We start from the raw sequence: 21,256 nt of genomic DNA on the forward strand, positions 1-21,256 counted from the left end.
CCAGAGATGGGTTGCGGCTGTAAGGGCATCTGCTGCGTAAAAACGTGCTGGATAAGTTGGCGGTTCATTCCACTGTGGCGACCCCGGATTAATAAAGGGACTAAGATGACAAGAAAATGAATGAATGAATATATGCCGTATGTACATATTACTGACAGTTCAAAGCTGGGGTGTCAAACTCAATTCCTGGATGGCTGCAGTCCTGATTCAACACACTTGTAGGTGTCTAAAAAGCCTCAGTGCTCAGTTTGATCAGGTGTCTTTAATTAGTATTTGAACTGAACTGGTTTTAAGCAGTGTGTTTGCTGCTTTTCATCTCATTAGTGCAGTACATCAGTGTGCGTTGAGATGATGATCCCCTTTCCTTTTTCCTCATGTGTTCAGAACAATGAGAAAACGTAGGCCAGAGCCATATCGCTTTCTGCCTGCTTCTGAATTCTCTCATCCAGGGCAGTTCATTTTAATCCAGATACTTAAACTAAAAAGGAAGTCAAATGTTTTGTTTTTTGCGTCACTCGTTCCTCAGAAAGGTGATATATTAGGTTTTTAAATAATTATTTAATTTGGAGTGTTACTTGTAATGCCTTTACTCCAACAGTGAGTAAAGTGTGTCGAGTGTTTGAGCTCTAGTTTGTCAGGATGAATGCTGATAAACCTGCTGACGAGGTTTTGCTGAACACACACACACACACACACACACTCTCGATGGAGTGTTTTCAGATCAGCAGGTCAGGTTAATGCCCTGCAGGCCGAGCACATTCACTCCATGATCAAAGCGGTTTTCGCTCTTTTCTGATGTTTAGTGCTTGATTTAAAGAGCTTGAGTTGAATGATGGCTCTGTTTAGGCTGTTGGTTAACATGACCGAGAGGACGTTAGCAAAACCATGTCAAAAATGCTAATCAATTTAGCGTTAAAACCTTGACGTCCATTTGACGTCTGTATATTGATGCAGTTTTGACCAAAATATCTGCACAAAGTATAATATAAGAACATTTTCCTTCATATGAAAGCCTGCATTTCACATTTACAGTGGACTTTGTATTCCTGTAATATGGTGAACTACATAACATTAGTGTTCAAGTGATTACAGGACAGTGCTGTCATATGCTTTTCGATGTCCAGTTTGTTGAAATCAAAACAATTAGCATTTTTGGCACATTTTATGATTAGTTTTTTTGTTATTTCTTGAATAAAGCTGCTCATTATGTGGAAAGCAGGCAAATCTTGAGTCCTGTCAGCACGCCAGTCAAGTTTGGTAGATGGGATTTTCCGGTGGCGGCATGGTAAAATCCTCTCTCGCTTGTTGGATGAATTGGAGCAGGCGAGGAAGAAGGTGAAACTTTAGCTCCAACTTGCTTCAACACACCTGCCTGGAAGTTTCTAGTACACCTAGTAAGTGCTTGATTATCTGGTTCAGATGTGTTTGATTAGGGTTGGAGCTAAACTCTCCGGCCCTCCAGGACCAGTGTAGACATTCCTAGTTTATTAGATCAGGAGAGAGCATCGCAGCAGAACGAAGGAGAGGAGGGGTTCTGACTGCAGCAAAGGATTGGGAAATGCTGGCAGACCTTAAAAAGCAGCTTAAATACCCAGAGGAAATAGCACACACTAGCCTTAAACCAGATATCGTCCTTTTGTCTAAAGCAGGGGTGTCTAATCTTGGTCCTGGAGAGCCGGTGTCCTGGGTCCGGTTTTTCAAAAGTAATCCACTGGGATTTTGGATAAGGGATTGGATCAAATCTTGAAAATGGGTTTTTTAAAAGAAAAAGCGTATTACATAATCGGATTAGATCACGTAATCCAATCTTGATTTTGATCCGGATCAAACCTTTAGTTTGGGTTTTTCAGACCTTTTTTGTAGGATCTGGATCACTTTGATCCAAAAAACCTGGATTAAACTGATCCCATCAGAAGGGTGGATTTAGCGTGGATTTCATGCCCAAAATGTAATGAAAACTTAAAAAATTTATTAAATAATACTATTTTTGGATCATGCAGTATCTTACGAGATATTTATTCATAAGGTTTTAATTTTATTTGTTCATCTGTCAGGCTATAGTGAGTATAGGCTTTAATGTATTCAGCCTTTCAGTATAGGCCTTCAGCAAAGTAGAAAGAGTTTGGCCTCATAAAATAATCCCCCAAACAGCTGCCAAAACTGACCAAAAACAATACATTTTATTCTGTCACTAATTGATAGATATATATATATTCATCAAAATGGAAAATATTTTTGTTTTTAGAATATTAGTGATGCATGCAATGATTACAGAATAACAAAAAAAAATATGCAAAGAATGGCAATGCCTGAAATCACCTTCAACAATTGCAAAAAGAGACTGAAAGGGCTGAAGCACAGCTTCACCTGGCAGAGAAACAACTGACTCTGACCAAACTGCAGCAAACCAAGACCACACTTGAGATCCCCCTCCTAAAGAATACGCTCAGACAAGCTGCTCCCTCCACATCAGATGAGGAAGTCTGACATTATTGTGGAGGTTTCAACATTGTCTTTTTTTTTTATTCAATACATCTATATTTGAAACTTATTATAAATATCCTCAATGTACAGTGTTGTAGATCTCAGATGAGCGGACTGCTGGAAGAGGATGGGGTGGGGGTTTTCTTGCTTTTATTATTTATTAAAAAAAAAAAAAAAAAAAACTACTAATACTTCCCTTCTTAGACTTTACAGACCTGAAACTTGCCTTTAGTACTTATTCATTGTTGCTCTTATAGTTGTGTAAATTGCTTCCTTGTCCTCATTTGTAAGTCGCTTTGGATAAAAGCGTCTGCTAAATGACTAAATGTAAATGTAAATGTAAATTATTTATTATTATAATTTATTTTTTATAAAAATTTCTTAGTTTTCATTTCAAATAAAAATAAAGTTATATTGACCCACACTGGCTATACTACTTGTTGCTCTTTACATAGGCCTGTCTATCCATCTACATTGTGTTTGAGCACTGGTTATCCAGATTTAGTGATCCTGAAAACTTCCTATCCGGATCAGATTGATCCAATATAATGTTGCTTTGAAAAACTGGCTTAAAAAGTAAACTGGATTACCTGATCACGGATCGCAAAAACAGGATTACTAAATCTGGATCAATTTTATCTGGAATAAACCTTTTGAAAAACCGGGCCCTGGAGATTTTAGCTCCAACCCTAATCAAACACACCTGAAGCAGCTAATCAAGCTCTTGCTAGATGTGCTACAAACATCCTGGCAGGTGTATTGAAGCAAGTTGGAGCTAAACTCAGCAGGACACCAGCCCTCCAGGACCGAGTTTGGACACCCCTGATCTAGAGGCACCAAACAGGTGATGCTTACAGAACTTGCAATACCCTGGGAGGAAAGAATGGAGGAGGCCTATGAAGGTAAGCTCAAGAAATATCAAGGTCTTGTACTTTAGAGCCAGGAGAATGGATGGAGGGTCTGAAGTTTCCCAGGTGGGTTGTTGGGGGTTTGTGGGGCAGTCACTCTGGAGAGTTCTCGCAGTGCTGGGAATTGAAGGAATGGCCAGGAAACGGCTTGTAGGAAAGGTCACTGAAAAGATGTTAGCAACATCTCGCTGGACTTGGCTAAAAAAGGAGGTTCGGTGGAAGAGCCAACTGGTTGAAGACAAACTACATTATAGAGTTGAGTGGTGGTCAGCAGGAGAAAATCCAGGACACTGGATCTGCTGTCAAGACCTCCTAAAGTGTCATGGGTTTAAATTGGTGAAACACCAGGAAAAGAGGGGTGCTTATCTGATGACCGACTGTAACCACCACCAACCCTTATATAGGGTAAATCCAACACAATCTCACGACAATTCCTAACTTTTTGATTTAGTGCCTAATAATTCGTATGATCTAATTCGTACAATTTGCTCATCACCCAATGACGATTGGGGTTAGGGCTGGGGTTGGGTGTCACGCCTCCTTTTTAAAATCGTACATTTTCGTACGACTGAATTGTTCAAATCTGTACGAATTAGCCACTAAACTGACACAACACAAAATACTAATGTTCCCTCGTGAGATCAGGCTGGTATATCCCTAACTGATGCTGAAGGGGGAAATTAATTACGCACTGGGCCACAGTTGGTGCAGGGCAGAGTACCTGTAAAGGTGGGCCACTTGCGATGGTCCCATCGTATTTTGCATGTGTGTTTTGCAGATGCACAGTTAAACCGTGATTATAACCCTGATGAGTATAGCCATATTTGAGTCTGAATCTGCATATGCAACAGGACTGAAGGAAACATCATTTGGATTGAAACGTTTGTAGTATTAAAGTTTTCAGTTCAATTAATCACAGCAATGACTCGTGCTCAAACTTGAAAGCACAATCATATTAAAAATATTATGTTAAAGTAATATTATAGTTTGCCTTTAATCCCTGACTGGAGGATCTTTATTTATTTACTTGAACTGGGTGTTTGTTTGTTCTCTAACACAAATCTTTAAAGATGCACTGGATGTCAGCAATTGTAAAAAAAAATCAATACGTTGCTTTAATTAGATTAGAGAAATCCATATTCAAGCAAAATATTAAATATAAAACTAAATATTCATATTTGATCCTGAATCTGCATAAACAGGACTGAAGGAGTAATCATTTTTAATATTTCACATGTACAGTGGATTTTGTATACAGTGGTTTTCAAACTATATGGGACGAGGGCTTCCTTCTAGTTGTACCCGAAGAAATCGAATATGTCATATTGACCAGCGACATATATTTAAAATTCATCAAATTATTTATATATCAATATGACCCATTATTATAATGTATTATATGACATACAGCCTATATTTCTGAAGTCCAGGCAACATTTCCAGGTGTTGATGAATTGCCTACTGTATGTTAGTACTTTACATTTTAGTACAGCACTTTCCTATTTACTTTTTAAAGACAGTAACCTACCATTTTTAACTTTTAAAAGCACATTTTAATGTAAATGGTGACGTTTTGTTTCTGTTTTTACATATAAGCACAGTACAATGTTAACGTTCAGACTATATAATGTCTAAAGTGGCTGACAATAATAAATATTCTTAATAATAGGAACTGTGCAGAGCTGTAGCTGCTTTACTGACTCTACTACACTACTGTATTTCAATACTGCTCACTATGAGGATACTTGGAGAGACAATTTGTTTCTTAGGAGGTGCGTGATGAAAAAAGTTTGAGAACCACTGATTTACTATATTAAACGATCTAACATTAGCATCAAATTGATTATAGGACAGTCCTGTAATTTATTTATGTCAGTTTGGTGTTTTTTGACATCAAGGTAGTCCATTGAAATCAAATCCTTTTGCATTTAACACATTTTATGTCTGTAGGCACAGTTTGACTGTGATTATAACCCTGATGAATATAGTCATATTTGTGGCTGAATCTGCAAATGCAAAAGGACTGAAGGAGTCATCATTTGGATTTTTAAAATCTATCATGTTAAAGGTTTTAAATGAAATAACTTGCAGCTGATTTGTGCTCAAATATGCAGCCACGGTTTATAAAATGTTATAAATATAATGTTAAAGTAACATAATCTGTCTGTATTCCCTGACAGGAGGAGTTTGGATTAATTTACTTGAACTGAATTAAAATAAACCTGATTGATTGTGGATTTGAGTCTTCGACACGTGTGTTTACAGATGCACTAGATGTCAGCCATTGTAAAAATCAATACGTTGCTTTATTTAGAAAAATCTATGTTTAAACATTGCCTTTAGTGCATTCAGTTCCTTTATATTTTTGAGGTTTCATGTTTAAACAGTTTCAATCAGCAAAGTTGTTTAAAAGTAAAGTTTGTTTAAAAAGTATTGACATCTTTTATGTGAAACAAAACAAAGTCAAATTAAATAAACATCTTTATTTTTTGTTTCTCACCTGCGGGTGGTGAGCGGTGTGTATAACATTGGGGTCTTAAATATTAAATAGGTTTTAGCTACATTAAATAAGGAGGACAGATGGAGCATATTTAATCCATCACGCCATATTTAAATAAATAATGTATATAAATGACCATTAGCATCAGCGTGCAGTTGTTCGCGCACAAACGTTCATCGCGCGCCTTTTCAACTGTTTTCAGAAGTGAAGACCTTGATTTCAGTGGATCATCATCATGATCTTATTTGCTGAGTTATAAACTCACACTAAACCAAAACATTCGCCCTTACTGTTTATAAATGTTTTCGTGAAGAACGTTTGAATACTGAGACATATTTAAGTCACGTGTCTCGTGTTTTCCCTCAGGCAGTTGTTTATTAAACCCAAGCAGAAGATCGCGAATATTAAAGGACCCTGATTGTGGATTTGAGTCACTAACACATGCCTTTAAAGGTAGACTAGATGTCAGCAAATGTAAAAATCAATACTTTTTTTGTGTGTGTGTGAAAAAATCTAAATTTGATCTATAAATCTATGCTGCTGTGCACTCAGTTTGATTACATTTTGTTTTAAGGTTTAATAAACAATGTTTGAACCAGCATTCAACATATATACATATATATTATATATAAAAGTATTTTCAATATCAAGTTAATTTCAAACATATTTGCTATTTCATCTTTTATCCAGTTTGCAGGTATATATAATATTGGGGTCTCAAATATGAATAGGTTTTAATTCAGCTACATTAAATCTGTCATGAAATCTATCAAACATGTAATCTATCACGTGATATAGGGGAGAGCGGGGCACAAAGTTACACTTTTTGGTTTTGGCCAAATAATGAACAAAGTAATGGGGTTAGACCACGGGTGGGCAAACTCGGTCCTGGAGGGCCGGTGTCCTGCATAGTTTAGCTCCAACTCTAATCAAAAACACCTGAACATGCCAATCAGTGTCTTCAAGATCACTAGAAATATATAAGCAGGTGTGTTTGATTAGAGTTGGAGCTAAACTGTGCAGGACGCCGGCCCTCCAGGACCGAGTTTGCCAACCCCTGGGTTAGACAAACCATTTGTTTTGTTTTTTTTACCAACAACACACAAGCCTCTCCGACAAATGAGCACTGGTTGTATGATCACCGGACCTGTGGTTTAAGTGCAGTATTGCCAAAAGCGCCAGGAGTAAAAATGCTCCAATTTACCCCCCCTGCGGGGCAAGCTGAAGCAGACAGAGGGGTTAGTGGTAACACGTGCTTACAATGGCAGATTTTACACAATTAATTTAAATCCAGTTTACTTGAAGTGAAGTTTCATAAACTAATTTCAAGAGGAGCACGTGATATGATTGAGCACTGCTGGCCACAGTAATGATCCAATCCGAGTGATCCTAGCTCACTATAAATGGATCACTTTCTCCTCACTGCTCTATCTTCGTTTTGAAATTCCACCCCATCTCCTCCTTTTCCTCCCTTTTTTAAAAGGGGGAGCTATCGGGGCCTACATGATCTCGGATCCCCTGATATGCTTATTGACCGGGCGGGAGCCCTGGGCTCAAATATCTCCGAGCTCAGGGTTCTCTCCCGGGACAGCATGCCAAACCTGCTATAAATGGTAAGCATATCTAAGTGGGAACTCTTGAAATAGTAGCTATATTTCCTCAATACTTAACACAATTTATTTTTTATTCTACATGGCACAGTATGTTTACTTATTTAATTATTGGATAAACACATTTGGATTAATTTGCAATATTATATAGTGCATTTATTTGCAGTTTTAGCAATAAATATATATATTTTTTGAATCTATTAAATATATATTAAAAAAATATATTAAAATATTTTCTATTAAAACATTCTATTATTACATTTTATTTAAAAAGTTCTCAATAATACACTCAAAATTCAACATTTATATTGTTTGTTGAATTGGTGACCAGCAGTGTGTGGCTTAATTGAAACACCCTGTTAAAGCTAATCCGCTGTGTCCTGTTTTCCTCAGAACTGGCCAGCATTTTGAAATGGTTCCATCTTTTAGCCTAGAAGACAGTGATCACAACAATATAAGATTTTACTTCATACTTTCACAGATTTTTTTTAGATAAAAAATATTGACTATAATAAAAAGTTCTGCAGAAATGGTTTCTCCTGTGTTTCTCATCCAAATTTCGCCAAAAAAAAAAAAAAATTAATAATTGGCAGGAATACGTCTGCCGACACTGTGGTGAAAACCTTGGAAGTATGCCATGGTTAACCCTGAGCAAATACCTTAAACCTACATTTTACCCTACGTTACTTTGTGCCCCACACTCCCCTATATATAAATAAATAAATAATGTATACATGTCCATTAACATCTTTGAGCAGTTTATCATGCGCAAACATCCTTCGCGCGCCATTTCGACTGTAGACAGAAGTGAAGACTTTGATTTCTGCGGTTCATCAGCATCTTATTTGGTGAGTAATGAACTGCTTTTCCCAGTAAACCGAAACGTGTTTGTATTTACGGTTTGTGAATGTTTATTTAAAGACTCCTGTAACTTAAGTGAGTCTCATGTTTTCGAGTCATCTTTTTCTTCTTAACATGCAAGCTCTCCTTTTCCCCCTTGTTACGACTGAAGTTTATTTATTTGTTTATTATTGCGGATTGTACTCTTTTTCTTTTGTCCCGCCTCCTTGCTGTTTTTCTGTTGTCTTATAGGCTCCCACGCCGGCATGATTCCCTGCTCTGATTGGCTGCTGGTCTCCGAGGCCTGTATATAACAGAGCTTCCGGCAGGGTTCGAAGAGCTCATTTCTGCTGCGTTCGGTGTTTGGAGTGGAGCTCCTGGGTTTCCCTCACCCCTTCGGCCGACGACCAACAATAATCAACTTTGTATTGATGACCATCATATGCTTGAATATTTTTTGAGAGTTTGAGCGTGTAGGGGTGACCTGCCTATTTATTTGATTACTTTTGACTTTGTTTATGTTAGGGAGTAAGGTAAGATTCTTGTATTTTTATTTAAATATTAATAGGTAATTTAGTGGATTTATTTTATAGATTCTTTTGTTTGTTATTTTGGCCTGTGGTCACCCTGACGAAATGCTCATTTATATAAACTCTATTTTTCTATAATAAATATCTTCATATATACTCTCAATTGAGTGTGTGAGTTTGGTTGTCGACCGAAGGGAATCTTTTGCTTTAAGTTTTGTTTAGTTTGGGAAATCCACCACCCCAAAACATTTGTTTTTTTCTTCGTTTATTATGCCCTTTTTGTTTCCCCTAGACTTGGGGCGTAATACCCCTCATGGAGCTGTTCATTAAACCCGAGCAGAAGATCGCGAATATTCTATTTATTCAGGCTTGAAATGAAAGTTAAATGAAATCTCTTTACCCCATAGTTACTCGTTCTTGATTGATTGTAGAAAGCAGGTTATTCAGGTTCAGCAACCGAAGGGAAAAAAAACCCCGATCTCGACCTGGCCTTCAACTTTACAGCTCAGTCATGCTTATGGCCGTCATAAAAGCTGAAATATAAATAGATTTGAGCTGCTGTCATCCTGAAAGATGAATCACGTCCTGTTGATAAGACTGCTGTGGAATATGAAGGTCATGCAGACATTAAAATTAAATCATTTAATTGATGATTATGTCATTGGACTTGCGCTATTTGAACTACTTCTGTGAGGATTGTAAATGTTTTGGTTTGAGTAAAACTGTTGTGAGCTGGAAAAAATACTTAATTTTTAATCATGTGAATTGGGGTTATAGTTAAAATACATTTAAAGTGGTTAAATTGACTGTTCAATAGATCTTTGAGGCATGTGATCTTACAAACAGCAACAAAGCAAAGCCTACTTCAGCCTTAATATTGGCTATTGATATTTAAAATGCTTTGAAGTAAACAAACATGTTTCTTCACAAAGAAAACATCGTTAATAAGAGTCAATACAAGTTTTGCAATGTTTTACCACTGATTTCACAAAGCGATCTAAACCAAAAACAACAGTTTGCACGTCCAGCTAATGATCTGGAGGAGATGAAATGATTTAGTAAACAACACAAGTTTATCATCAGGAAGCTTTTGCAAAAAAATATAAGATACGGTAAAAATGTGTTTTCATTGCGCAGTTTTTTTTTTGCAGGCTAAATAATTATTAGATATTCATTGTTGGAAGCAATATAGAAGTAAACTTGAATTGAATTGAATATATCTATATATGCTATTAACTTTGTAAATTCAATCAGGGGCGGATTTAACAAATAAGCAAGGTAAAGAAATCTGGGGGCCCCCAGTAAATATCTAGAAGTATAAAGTATATATAACATTGTTTTCTATCATGTTTTGTATGCTGAGAGTCAAACTAATACAATTTTAATGTAATTAAGCATTATTTAATATAAAATATACTTTTGTTATATTAATTTAATGTGATGTAATAGCAATATTATAAATTAAAGTATTATTATTGCATCTAAACAAATTGTAAACTAAGTTGTAAACTAATTTTAAGAAAATGAATCATTTAAAATATATAGATTGCATTAAAACAAAATGTAGAAAAGATGTTTGAGTGATATAAAATATATGAGCAAAATAAATATAAATGAAATAAAAGTATGGACTGGTTGGACTGTTGGGCCCCATGGCTGGAATTGTTTAGGGCCCCCAAATTACTAAATCCGGCCCTGCATTAACCATGTATTGTTTTAAAAAGTTTCACTGGTTGATATTTTTCACTCGGTGTTGTTTACATCAGTGTTTTCTTATTGTGTTCCTGCTGTTTCACCAACACTCACATGTTGGACGTGTCCCTAATCAAACACATCCACTATGTGTAGTGTACACTACTGAGGGCATACAGAAACTTATTAACATAAGTAATAACAAAAAATTAAGAAGAAATGGGTCAAATCTGGCAGCGTATCAACGACAAAGTGTTTTGTCTTCAAACTGTGAACCCTAAGAGTCCAAACTTTGCACCACTGTTGACAATTTAGTGTTTGTGTAACGGAGGCCAGCTAGTAAGTGCTGTGCAGGTAAACCTCACTCCTCTGACCTCTAAAGGTGCTCTAGCGACAGATGCTATGGTCTTCAGCCTCCTTGTTAGAGCAACTGACTCCCATGCGGAAAGTTGCCGGTTCGATACCAGCTCGGAGCGGGTTGGGTGGTGTAGGACCGGTGGGGTTTCATTTGCATTCTGGAAAGCATAGTGAAAATGGATGATAGTCATTAATTATTGCTCTGAAAATGAACAGGACGTATTCCAATGTTTAAATGAGCTATTTGTTAGTTGTTTTACTAATTTCTGCTGTCTTTGTCGTGATTGCAGTACATAATATTTTAGTATTCAGCCTAATGTGACATTTAAAGGCTTAACTAGGTTAATTAGGTTTATCACACAACAGTGGTTTGTTCTGTAGACAGTAGAATTAAAACAACATTCTGAAGAAGGCTTGTAATATTGAATTCATCCCGAAGGAAATACTGTGTAAAATGTATACAATTAAATATATAATTAAAAATTAATCTATATAAATTTGTTTATCTTCATCTGAATGGTTAAATATTTCTACATTACAGCACTTCAAAGGTGTAGTTCACCCAAATATAGAAATTACTATTGTACATTTTTGTGTTAAACACAAAAGTAGATATTTTGTAGAATGCTGAAAGCCTGTAACCATTGGCTTCCATAGTAGAAAAACAAGTGCTATGGAATTCAATGGTTACATGTGTTCAACATTATTCAAAATATCTACTTTTGTGTTTTACAGAAGATGGGTTGCAGCTGGAAGGGCATCCGCTGCTTAAAACCTATGCTGGATAAGTTGGCGGTTCATTCCACTGTGGCGACCCCAGATTAATAAAGGGAGTAATCCAAAAAGAAAATGAATGAATGAATGAGAAAGAAACATGTAAAGCGATTATAGATGATGACAGAATTAAAATGTTTGCGTGAACGAGCCCTTGAATCAAGCGCTTTTATTAGTGCATTTCCCGCAGTGGTTTGCGGTTGTGTGTTTGGCGTGTGTGTTTTCAGTTTTACTATCGAGCTGCTGATAAGACTCTGTCCTCAGTGTCTGTCTCAGACTGTCTCGACCTTCAATAAACACTCTCTTATCAAACACATTTACAACCCGTGATTCAATCGCTATGATTCAGACGGAGACTCTCTCACTGTGAAGCGCAAAAACAAGAGACTTGCAGTTCAACTGCAGGAGGAATGTTGTAGAAGAAAAATACTTTGAGTAATCATGCATATGTGGGTCAGACTTGGTGCAAACTGCGGTCAAAACACAGCGCATATTACAGAAACAATGCATATATATAAAATACAAAAACATCAAATCTTAGTTTTATTAGGACACAGCCTATTGAAACCCTCAATAATATTTCCAATTATATATTAAAAAAAAAAATATATATATATTATTGATATATTATTGAGGGTTTCAATAGGCGTAGAGGGTTTATATAAATATATATATATTCTTTTTTAAATGTTTCCCAAATGGTGTTTAACAGAGCAAGGAAATGTTCACAGTATGTCTGATAATATATTTTTTTTGGAATATATATATATATATATATATATATATATATATATATATATATATATATATATATATATATATATATATATATATATATATATAAATACAGTATATCAGTTCAGAATCATAATCGGTTTTATTGCCAAGTGTGCTTCACACACACAAGGAATTTGTTTTGGTTACAGCAGCTTCCAGTGTATATAAAGTGACAAGATACAGGTAGCAAAAAAAATAAAAACACAAGAAAATAAATATGAGAAAATACCCAAATATTAGACAGAGAGACAATAGACAAAAGAGCACTGGATGTTGGATTGTGTGTACAGATTTGTTATTAATATACAAGTTATAAGGTGCTGTGTACAATTGCAAATGAGAAAGTATTGCACATGTTTATTGCACAGTAGGGGAATATTTAACTGTTCATGAGGTAGAACTTTTCCTGAGTCTGGCTGTTTTTGTGCTTGGTGCTCTGAAGCGCCGACCAGACAGTAACAGTTGGAACAGGTAGTGTGCTGGGTGCGAGGTGTCCAGAGTGATTTAGCGAGCACTTTTACTCACTCTGGAAGAGTACAGTTCTTGAAGTGTAGGAAGGGTAGTGTCAGTGATTCTTTCAGCAGTCAAGACTATTCGCTGTCTACGGAGGGCGGTTTTAGCAGCTGAGCCGAAATAATTAAGTGCACAAATAGAAATATGAAATTGGTGGTTATTACACAATTTGCATACATTAACTATTCTAAAAATACATATAGTGCTGCATGTTCAAAGATTAATTGCAGCCAAAATAAATATATGTTTGACATAATATGTGTGTGTGTGTGTGTGTGTGTGTGTTTATATAATAATAGTTTTGTTTGTTTTTATGTATGTGTGCGAGTATCACATACACATGTTAAATATCTATAATACACACATATTATGCAAATACAGACTTTTATTTTGGATGTGGTTAATCTTTTTTTTTGTTATTTTAGATATATATAGGGCGACACGGTGGCTTAGAAGTTAGCACTGAAGGTTGCTGGTACGATTCCTGGCTGTGTCAGTTGGTGTTTCTGTGTGGAGTTTGCATGTTCTCCCTCTGTTGGCGTGAGTTTACTCCGGGTGCTCCGGTTTCCCCCACAGTCCAAACACATGCGCTATAGGGGAACTGGGTAAGCTAAATTGGCTGTAGTGTATGTGCATGGGTGTTTCCCAGTTCTGGGCTGCGGCTTGAAGGGCCTCCGCTGTGTAAAACATAAGCTGGGATAGTTGGCGGTTCATTCCACTGTGGCGACCCCTGATGAATAAGAGACTAAGGAAAATGAATGAATTATGCTGTTTATGGAGTTTTTATATTGATTCAGTGTTGTTTTAATCTTAAGACGGTATTCATGCTTACATTTGCTTGAAAATCAGAAGCACACTTTACTTTCTCAGCAGTGTATTTGCTATCCCGAGCGCCCCCGTGAATATAGATCTTCACAATAGAAATGTAATGGAATTACTCAAGTAGCTACTTGTTGATTTGATTTAGAGCAATATAGTGATTAGCTTATCTGTTCAGTTCTCTGTGCTAGGCACTGCTGAGATAATAAAGCAGGACACGCTGCACATGAACACGGCGTTACAGAAAAACAAACACAATAAATATCTGTAATTATAGAATCATATTTGTGCGGGACATTAAGAGCTGTTTACAGTGTTTTTACAGACACTAGGACAATACTTCGGTCACTTCTGCAAAACTCTTCCCACACCGACTTTCAGCTTGGCAGAGTGGTTAATTTCACACTCAAACTGCACTACAGCTACCAAAACACTTTATTCAGGTCTCAAATAAACTCATTCTTCCAGAACAATAGCAAAGGTTGACAACCCACAAACACAATTCGTCACCCACAAAACAATGAGCTAAAACACTAACAACATGTAGCTTTGCACAGAGTTTTCCTGTGTAAAACAAGCACACATCTCTGTTTATGACTGCAGTATATGTTACTGGAATGAATCAGACATGATGCAGAATTCCTCAATATTTTATGTCTTTATTTATTTGTATTTTTTACACTAAGTAACTCCAAAATACAAGAATTTGTACACACACACACACACACACACACACACACACACACACACACACACACACACACACCCACACCCACACACACACACACACACACACACACACACACACACACACACACACACACACACACACACACACACACACACACACACACACACACACACACACACACACACACACACACACACACACACACACACACACACACACACACACACACACCATCCACTGATACAGAGACAATAGTAATGCTAATCTACTCAGTCTTCTCCATTTGGCCACAGGTTCTCATCCACATCACATCCTATATGTCATCTAGGGCAATACACATAGGAAAGAATCTTCCTGATCCATCCCTGGCAATCTTCTTCCTCTATCAGCCACTTCTCTGGGTCCATGTTTACATCACAATACAAACCTATTGAGCAGTTGTCTCCTTTTGTAATGAAACTGAAAAGGTAACACCTGTGAAGATGCTTCATCTACAGCGAGAAGCAGTTGTGGCTGGTTAAACTGCATGTTTAGATGTGAAATATGCTGTAATGGAGTATTGCTGTTGAATTATGCTGTCTAATTTAGTTTTGCATTATTTTATTGTTTTGAACAGAAGTTTAAGTTTTGAAAACAGTATGTAAGCATGTGCAAAATGTCCTGTACGTACAAAGATTTCTGGCGGTTGTTTTGTCTGAGTGAGAAAAGAATTGATCAAATTTGAGAGAGGTAGTCATTGAATGCATTTAGTGCCAAAATGAAAACTGATCCTCAGTTTAGCCCACATACACTTCTGTTGCGCTCTCTGTGTCAAAGTATTGAGAAATGTGTCCCAGTGTCTGTAAAAAAAAAAAAAAAACTAATATAGTTTATTTCTAAATGATGTCTAACATTAACAGTTTTATATACAACAAAAAAAGTATTACCTTTTTAAAACTTTATTTAATTCTTAAAAATGATATGCAATCAAATAAATATATAATAATAAAAAATAAACATGTAAATAATAAAATAATAATATATATAATATATATTATATATATATTATATATAATATATAATAATTTTTTACTATTAGTATTGGTATATTTTATATGATGGTATATTGTAGTTTAAATTTAGTAATTTTTAGAATTAAAAAATAATTATTTAAATAATGTTTATTCACACAAACAGCTAAATATTTGATAAAAATATAATTATTTTATTACAGTTAATTACATTTTAAATAATTAGTAATATTCCTTGTATAATGAACATTTTTAATGATTTAAAATTTAATTGTAATTAAATATTTAAAATGATAAATGAAAAAGTTTATAGTCATGCATAGTTTTAATTAAAAAATCCTGTCTTTTATTTTTATAGTCATTTTAAATGCTATATATATATATATATATATATATATATATATATATATATATATATATATATATATATATATATATATATATATATATATTTTTTTTTTTTTTTTTTTTCCATGTATATTTTTGATTTGATAAAATATTTAGTTATTTGTAACAATAAACAATTTAATTAATAAAAGTAGCATACTTTTATTAGAGTTTAACTATTATAGATTGTTATAAAACTATTTTTCATGTTGTTTACAAAACACAAATAGCAGGAATTTCTCCACAAAAACAAAATGTGATTGACTGTCTAAATCTGTGGAATTCAATTACCAGGAAGAAAACAGCCTTTATCCTAAACTGACTGATGAATTGATCATTTCTCAGCTTCATTGATCACAGCAAAGCTTTCTGTGACACCCTGCATTGATTTACATGTCAATCAGGCAGTTCATTCCGGTGTGGCGACCCCTCATTAATAAAGGGGAATGTGAATGAATGAATGTAATTGAGGAGTCTGATCACTTCAGCTTCACATTATTAAACAACTCGAGATTGCATCAAATGTATCTGAACGGTGTTGGAGATGCATGATCTGTCAGACTGTTTATTTTCTGCAGATGTAAATCAATTTAATCTTGAAGACTGATCAAATCAAATGTGCGTTAAAAGAAATCAATTTAATCAGCTTGAACAGAATCTTCTTCTGTTATTCGTGTTTTCACCCAGTTTTCAGAAATCAGCCATCAGTGGAGTTGATTTACATATGAAAAAAAACATTTGTGAAATGTGTATTAATCAGATAGATGTAATCACACAATGTTCACTGCAAAATCCTCTGAGTAATATTTACTCCGTTCAGAGAGTATTTGCTCCCTCTTTAAATAAGGGCAAACAGGTTGGTAGAAAGTAAAGCTGCTGTTTGTGGAGTTGCTTATTGATCCTCTGCTGAGATTATGAGAGATTCAATGTATTATATTGCAGCTGCTTTCATCTAAGACTGTAACTTCTCTTCTGTGTTTCTGTTTATTAACAGCTAGTGTTCATCATCAGTCCTTAATCATCACCTAATTCATCCTTTCAGTGTCTCATTAACTTGAGTTACTTTACTTAATTTAGAGAAGGACCAAATACTGTCTAAACTGAGTCAATTTTACTCAGAGGATTTTGCCGTGTAGCGGGATCAAAGTTGCTTCACTCTTTTCATAATTTTGGAAAGAGGAAATACAATGTAAAATATAATATACATATATATATATATATATATATATATATATAATATACCTAGTTGAGGTCAGAATTATTAGACCTCTGTTTATTTTTTCCCCCAATTTCTGTTTAACTGAGAGCAGATGTTTTCAGCACATTTCTAATCATAATAGTGTTAATAACTCATCTCTAATAACTGATTTATTTTCTCTTTGTCATGATGACAGTAAATAATATTAGACTAGATATTCTTCAAGACACTTCTATACAGCTTAAAGTGACATTTAAAGGCTTCACTAGGGTAATTAGGGTAACTAGGCAGGTTAGGGTAATTAGGCAAGTCATTGTATGATGATGGTTTGTTCTGTAGACTATCAAAAATAAAAATAGCTTAAAGGGGCTAATAATATTGACCTTAAAATGGTGTTTTAAAATTTTTAAACTGGTTTTATTCTAGCTGAAATAAAACAAATAAGACTTTCTCCAGAAGAAAAAATATTATCGGACATACTGTAAACATTTCCTTGTCCTGTTCAACATCGTTTGGGAAATACTAACAAAAGAAAAAAATTCAAAGGGGGGTGAATAATTTTGCCTTCAACTGTGTATACTTATTTTATATTATTTATTCAATTTATTATAAATAGTGTATGGTTGTCTGAATCATACTATAGTAAAGTACTTAAATTAGTCTGTTGTGGTGATTCTACAGTTGCTATGCTATCACAACAACTATAGCAATTTAAACAATTGAGCCAGTATACTGTAGTTGTATTTAACTATAGTGTATATTATACAATACACCACAGTTTACTGTAGTAAACACTAAAGTATGCTACAGTATTTATTACAGTTTATCAGTTCACTATAGTTAATACTACAGTATGCTGCAGGATTCATTAATGCTGTTAAGTACAGTATACAGTATGATTCATTCATTTATTTATTTTCTTGTCGGCTTAGTCCCTTTATTAATCCAGGGTCGCCACAGTGGAATGAACCGCCAACTTATCCAGCAAGTTTTTACGCAGCGGATGCCCTTCCAGCCACAACCCATCTCTGAGAAACATCCACACACACACTCATACACTGCGGACAATTTAGCCTACCCAATTCACCTGTACCGCATGTGTTTGGACTGTGGGGGAAATCATAGCACCCGGAGGAAACCCACACGAACGCAGGGAGAACATGCAAACTCCACACAGAAACACCAACTGAGCCGAGGCTCGAACTAGTGACCCAGCAACCTTCTTGCTATAAGGCGACAGCACTACCTACTGCGCCACTGCTTCACCCCCGTATGACACACTTTACTATAATATGATTCAAAGACACTATAAATAAATTACTACAGTATTTTTCCAGCAAGCATCAGTACTTCTGTCGCCACAATTCAGATCCAGAATGTTTTAAACTATTTTTTGTGCAAAAAGCAGTCACTGTGACTGGTAAAAATAAAATAAAAATAAATAAATAAAAATAAGTTGGTGTATAATATGATGAACTATGATTTATGTGCGGCTTTTATTTGTAATGACTAATACTAATTAAAGCAACACAGCATGCAAATAATCACAAAGAGCCCATCATGTTTCACAGTACACAATGTGCAGATAAATACAATCACTGAGTGTCTTTTACAGGACAATATTAAAACACTCGAATCAGCTCTGCACAAAGAAGAAAATTAATAAATTCATAAAGGAATATCTGCAAATTTGGCATACCAAGGTTAGGGTTTCCAAACATGTAGCACTGAAAAAAAAATATTCAGAGATGATTCCTTGGATTTACTAAAGTTTTTTACGTTAAGTGGTTGTAAACAATTTATTTGTGTTGAATTTAAACAAACAAATTAAGTTAAACATTATTAAACTTAATTTGTTTGTTTAAATTCAACACAAATAAATTGTTTGCAACAGTTCTGCATGCAACACTTTTATCAGTGTATTAGACACAGAGCTGGATTTGGCATTTTGTTTAGAGTCTTTCTTACTGAAACACACATTTTGTTTTAACCCGACACTATTCATCTTGCCTATGATTTAAATAATGTATTGTTGTGTATTGTCTTTGTACAATAAATAAATGAACTAAACTATAATTGTGTTTCCCTCGTCCTCCAGCAGGGGTTATCCAGGTGACCCAATAAACCTTGACATGTTAGTAGCACAAGGTCACAACACGGCAGAAAATCCCACAAGCTTGCAGATCTCCATTATATAACGAGCTGTGTTTGTGTAAAAGACCTCGAGCTGCTGGATTTCATCATTTATTTCTCCTCATGTTGTTCTAACCCTGGAAAAAAGTTGAGTATTCTGAGAGTCTGATCAGACTTGCAGTTAATGCAAACCATTAAGCAATTAATCTTTGGTTAGTTAAATGTGTAGTGAAGTAATGAAACTCAAATTAATTTATGTTGACATGTTCAATTCAAGTATGGCTTCCAGAGTCATTTTTGTGCTACTTTAAACATAATTCTAAATTACATATAATATTTGTTTTAATTATGGAAAAGTTTATTTAATTATTTAAAATTATTTTTATTTCTAAACAATGTATATTCTTATTTTTTTCCATTTCTTTGCATTGATTTTCACTGAATATTTCTATTATATTTTTATTTCTAAATGACATATAACTTTTTTTAATTATGCAAAAGTTTAGTTTATTTTCCTTTGACTTCATAGCATTTTTTGCATCGCTTTGCATTGAATAAAGTGTACAAAATATTATGCATTTTTAATACATGTATTTATTCATTTAGTTATTAGGAATAGTACTTAAATATTGTTTAATTTTCCATACATTAGTATATTTCATTTCACTCCATTAGTACATTAAAGTCTTATTTGTGTCCAATTTTCTCCATCTGCAGACGTGCCGGGTCGGAAGGCGTCTGTTTGTGGAGGGTCTTCAGTATCAAAAGTCAAAGTCAGCTTTATTGTCAATTCCACCACATGTACAGGACATATAGAGAATCGAAATGACGTTACTCTCAGACCCTAGGTGCCTAACATATAACGTTAATACAAAAAGTAGAGTTTTAAGAAAGAATTTACAATAAATACAATTATACATAAAATGTAATCTAAATATATTCCTAAAATTTAGTCTAAATATATACATAAACTGTAGTCTAAAGAATAATTAAAAAAAGAAAGAATAAAAATTGTAATCAATACAATAATATACAAAAGCATTAAGGGCATATGGCGATGAGTGCAAACCAGAGTTGTGCAGATAGAGCCGTATATAGTGCAAAAAGGCTTGTAAACATAAGATAAAGTGACAGTATCAGGATATATAGGGAGGTAGTCCCTATATGAGGCTCAGAAGGGCCCTAAAGGAGGTTCTAGTTCCTCTTTATCCGCAGGATGGGGACATTTCGTATCTAAAGATTAGTACCACTTAAAATTATATTAAAAAATTGTATATATAATTTTCTTTTATTACAAATATTTCCCAAATGATGTTGAACAGATTCAGGAATTTTTCACAGCATTTCCTCTAATATTTTTTCTTCTGGAGAAAGTCTTATTTGATTTATTTCAGCAAGAATAAAAGCAGTTTTAAATTTTTTTAAAACCCATTTTAAAATTCAACATTATTAGCCCCCTTAAGCAAAATTTGTTTTGGATTGTCTCGAGAACAAACCACTGTTATACAATGACTTGCCTAATAGGGTTGTGGCGATACCAATAAATCATGTTATGATACTAAACCAGCTAAAGTGTCGTGATACCAAGTAGTATTGAGATACTGTAATTCATAACTCAAATCCATGAAATAAAGCAAACTGTCAGAAATACTATATTTTATATGTTATAAGCCTACTTGAATTGAAATAATGATTTCCTTAATATTGAAAAGTATTTGCACGTCACTTCACCTGAAATGTATTCGTCTTTTGTTTATTTTGTAGATAACTGACCAACAATAAATACATTAAAATACAGATACAAATGATACCAAATTAAACTTACATTAATAGTAAAATTAGCATTTTTCCAACCAAATTAGGCTTCATGAAGTGGTCAAATTCAGTTTTAATGTTTCCAGTATCTTTTTTTTTCCAGTCTCATAAGGTGATTAAAAATTTCACCTTGTGAGTCACTTTTTTTAAGAGATTGGTCGCAGTTGTTGTAGCTACTAAATCATACTGACAGCAGCAGAAATAAATTGATTCAGACT

This window comes from Danio rerio, chromosome 16 (assembly GCF_049306965.1).
Source record: "Danio rerio strain Tuebingen ecotype United States chromosome 16, GRCz12tu, whole genome shotgun sequence".
Taxonomy (NCBI): Eukaryota; Metazoa; Chordata; class Actinopteri; order Cypriniformes; family Danionidae; genus Danio; species Danio rerio.